The sequence below is a fragment of the Aulonocara stuartgranti genome (assembly GCF_965226115.1).
Source record: "Aulonocara stuartgranti genome assembly, chromosome: 11".
Classification (NCBI taxonomy): domain Eukaryota; kingdom Metazoa; phylum Chordata; class Actinopteri; order Cichliformes; family Cichlidae; genus Aulonocara; species Aulonocara stuartgranti.
The window spans coordinates 835,347-840,000 of record NC_138947.1 but is presented as its reverse complement, the minus strand read 5'-3'; the positions used below and the strand labels follow the sequence as shown (position 1 = coordinate 840,000).

The 4,654-nt window shown below is 52.0% G+C and overlaps 1 protein-coding gene across 1 annotated transcript in view; it reads right to left on the bottom strand.

The window, feature by feature from the left end:
* The window catches only part of dennd4b (DENN/MADD domain containing 4B), a 24,139-nt gene extending 19,485 nt beyond the window's left edge, over positions 1-4,654 (bottom strand). The window contains exon 1 of the mRNA XM_082551487.1: positions 4,510-4,654. The gene's annotated coding sequence lies outside the window, so the exon portion shown is untranslated. The remainder of the gene's footprint in view (positions 1-4,509) is intronic.

Genomic DNA, 4,654 nt, shown 5'->3' with positions numbered 1-4,654 from the left:
TCAGCTCCTTCAGAGCCCCACAGCGCAGCCGCCGTCGCGCAGCCGCCGTCGCGCAGCCGCCGGAGACTCGACGAGTTTGTCACCGAGCCTCCTCACGAAACCGTGCAGTGTCGCTCACCACGTTCACGTGTGTTAAAGGGGAACAGGTGAACTCTCACTGAAGGTGCTCATCAGTCCAGCTCCAAGCACAGGAAGGAGGCGGAGTCTGCCTGGACAGGTGCGTGTGTCACCTGTGACATGTACATGTGATGTCATCCAGTTACAGGTGAGACGCGTCTGTGCTCACCTGAGCTCAGAATCCACAGCAGCAAAGTTATTCAGTCCATAATTAAATGAATTCTTCGATCTGATGACAGCAGGGAGCTGAAATTTCCCAGAACTCTGTCTGTTACTCTGAGTCGCCTTCACTCCGTGTGACTGAAGCTGCTCTCGTATCCCAACCCGTCCTCGGCCCTCGGAGCTTAGAATCCCCCAGCAAGCCGAGCTATTTAAAGCATCGTGACAAAGGCCGGGGACGGTCAGCGACGCTCCGGCTGCTCCTTAAACTCTGACCGGCATCCAGAATATTCCTCACACAGACAGCACGGAAGGAGGTCCAGATACACGAGGCTAAATTTAGTCTGTCCACAGAGCGCCGGAGCTCCGAGGACACACTGCCAGCTTCCAAAATTAAGTCACATGATGATGATGCAGCAACCGTGACGAAGAAGAACAACCGAGACACACAAACAGGCAGCAGGACGAAGCTTCGGCGTCTGCTTCAGTCACACCTCAGACCACAGCTCCTGGTCCCATATAGGACGATGATGTCATCACGGATAACAGTGATGACATCAGGAAACACCAATGACAGCACAGGAAATAAAACGCTATTCATCACAGTGTCTGCTGCTTACAAACAGTCATCAGATCATGTTGTTATTGTTAGTGTCATATTTGTCAGGTGAGTCCAGGTGAGCACCTGAACCGGAGGATAAACATGGAGGACACGAGAGAGGACATCCTGAAACAGGATCTGTGTGTGTGTCTGTGTGTGTCTGTGTGTGTGTTTTAGTGTTGAAGGTTTGGAAGCTCAGCAATAAACTGAAGGACAAACAGAGCAGCTGACGCACCTGTGCACAGGTGAGCCGCTAGAATAAAAACTGAAGAGCACGAAACTAACAGCTGACCGTCACCAAGCAGCAAACCTGCGCTTCCTCCGAGCCAGCAGTCAGACTTCCTGTCTGCCCTAAAACAGGAAGTTATACCAGCCCAAAACAAATATGCTACCCTTTCAAAATAAAACCACAGATTCAAAACACGACAGCTGCAGGCAAACACCGAGTGTGCGGTGTGATCGTCCTGACTGAGCGACTCCTGCATGGTTCAACAGACTAAAAATGACCTTTGACCTCTGTTTGGTGATGCTGTAGGTCGCTGGTTCGATCCCGTCTACTCCACATATGGGGCAGCAAGCTAATCCACGGGAGCGTGCAGCGTGCGCGTTGGGCAGGAACTGCGCCTTGTAGAGCAACACAAGAATCAGACCAATCAGGCGTTTTCCTCAACAACACGCACGCTGTGTCTTCTGCATGTTGTTGTTCCAACATGGCTGACACCCACCTCCCCACCGAGGTCAGAGGTCATTTCTCAGACTCTGCTCTAAAAGGTCACACTAAATCGATCTCAAGTTCACTCGTGTTATTCTAAAGGAAAAAGGAAAAAACTCTGGACGTCGGCCAACATGGCAGAGCACGCTCAGACCGCTGAATCCATGACAACACGCACAGCTAACGGGTCAGAGGTCAAAGTTCAGCTTCCCCCTTCTGAGTCCACTTCAGTCACAGGAAGTCATCTTGCACTGACTGTGGATCAATCCACTGCTGAAAATAGTCCCTGCAGACTTCAGCTTCAGGAAACCTCCGAGGCCTTTTTAAAAACGCGGACGTGTGGCGACCGTTCAAAAACACTTCCATCACAGGAGGACAGAGGTCAGAGGTCAGCCCGACCAGTCCCGTTACATAACTGTCAGCTCACGCCCCGCAGCAACGTTCGGGACATGAAACCGTCCAAATGGAGGCTGAGTCGTTGCGTAATGTCCTGGAAACAGAGTCGCTCACGCGTCCCAGTTCAGCGCGGAGGCAGTGAACACATCACAGGAAGAATGCTGAGCCCCAAGTCTGCAGACGCGGCGTTCCAGTTTATGCTCCAGTCGGCTCGTAACGCTCCCATCCCACCACATTCTGCACCCCTAAAACCACCCAGTGCTAAAACCAGCACTAACCAGTCCTCATGCACAAACCACTAAAACTAAACCAGCTCCTGACCGGGTCTCAGAGTCGACCCACAAATTCAGTCCATCACTATTTACAGTTAGTCAGGTCAAAGGTCATCCAGGTGGTACACCGAAGGTCAGATTATGAAGATGAATGTGATGAATGTGACCACGCCCCCTTTATGGTTGCAATGGTAATAACCTGCTCATGTGTAACCAGCTCCGTTTCAGCTCAGAGTAAAGGTTAAAGGTCACCTTCATGTATCAAAGGTCTGAGCAGCAGGTCTCATTTCTAACACGAGACAGGAGCGTGTCAGCAAAAAAACCACAGACGTCCAATCAGGAGCAGGGATAGCTCAGTAGGTAAAGTGGTCGCCCCATGATCGGAAGGTCGGCGGTTCGAATCCACTTAACGGCTACCCTGAGGTACCCCTACACACTGCTCCCCGGGCGCCTGCTTAGTGGGCTGCCCACTGCTTCACTGAGTGAATGGGTCAAATGCAGAGAAAAACAAGTAATTTCCCCATGGGGATCAATAAAGTATCCATTATTATTATTATTATTATTTAAATAACTGCTACGAGGCCACGCCCTCTGATGACATCCCACAGTCTGGGCGGTTTTCAGCCTTCAGGTGTGCAGCAGGTATGTTATCAGCGTCTGACACGCTCCTGTTCTTTGTGATCCATCACATGACCGCGGCTTCGCTCTGCAGCTACAAATTCTTTGCAAGAAGCGACACGTCCTGCGGGCGTCTCAGGTTTCCTCGCCGCCACAGCTTTGCTGCGTTTACCTGTTCTAGTCACACGGACCAATCACATCCAAGCCAGGACTCAGGAAGGAAGTCATGTGACTTGCATGAAGCTGGTTTCACATCAGAATTATTAACATTTCATTTTCAGTTCGAGTTATTTTGAGTTCTTTTTTATATTTTATTGAATTTTAAATACATTTATTTTTTATTTCCTCGATTGTTGCTGCTCGTGTTCACTTTTCCTCCTTTGTTAATCGCTGACCTGCCGTACAATGAAAATATGAATCTATTGATTGCTGTTTGTATCAGCAGCAAACTGATCGATCGGTATTGATCAGTTTTAATAATAATAATAAATAATAATGGATTGCATTTATATAGCGCTGTACAATCCCACTGTTCACTCACTCTCACATTCATACACTGGTGGAGGCAGCTACAGCTGCAGCCACAGCTGCCCTGGGGCAGACTGACAGAGGCCAGGCTGCCACATCGCGCCACCGGCCCCTCTGACCACCACCAGTAGGCGGCAGGTGAAGCGTGTTGCCCAAGGACGCAACGACCGAGACTGTCCGAGCCGGGGCTCGAACCGGCAACCAGATGATCAGATGATCGAGCTCACCGTGCTGATTTCTGATTTGTCCGTTTTAATAATCTGATGATTTCGTTCTCCATGAAAGCAAACCTACAACACAGACAGGGACAAATTAAAGGAAAAAGAACGGGAAGGTGAGCTTGGCTCTGACTGAGGAGGAAGGAGCCTCCGTGGATTTCACCTGAGCTCAGGCTTTGTGGTTGCAGGTTAGAGGGCCCTGTCTACCTTCAGGAGTTTGAGGATGATGGTGGAGCTCAGTGCTGGAGGAGTGATGCAGAAGAGAAAGCAGCAGCAGCTTCCTTCATGCAGGCTTTTCCTTTAATTTGTCCCCCGCTGAACATGACTCGTAGGTGCAACAAGGAGACAGACAGGTGTGCAGACTGGTGCTGGTGCTGGGGGGACATCAGCTGCGGGACATCCAAAACCTCCTCCACAACATCCCAGCGGGGTTCCATTATCGGACAGGGCTCTGCACGCGTCATTTCCACGCTTCAATAAACAGGTTCGAGACTGAAGAACGGTGAAAACCACCACATAGCTCCGGGTTAGGCCTTCTCTGAGCCCGCGGACCGACGCTGGCCGCCGCCGGAGCGCCGAGCGGCCCCAGCTGGACGCGGGTTCCATTATCGGACGGAGAATGGCCGCCTGGGTGCGCTCGTTTTTGAGTCCCGTTCTGCGCGTTTACCGCAACGCGACCCGCTTTCGCGAACAGCGGGAACACGGCGAGCCCACCGAGGCCCGCTGGAGCACGGTTCCGTTCCTCCCGGTTCGCACACCGGGCAGCTGTAGATGTTGACATTAAACGCGGTTCCGTTAAGCTAGTCCCACCCGCAGCTAGCGCGGCGGTCGCTCCGAGTCGCGCGTGAAACACGGCCCGTTCTCCTCGGCCCCTCCGGTCCCCGGTACCTGTGTGTCGGTGCTGGTTGTTCCCGCGGCGGGCTCTACGGTCCATGATCAGGTCATTCTCTCACATGTGACGTCCATGTTTGTCCGTCTGCTCCGACGAGCCGCAGCAGGCAAGCAGCCAATTGGCGTCAACAGCGCCGACAGC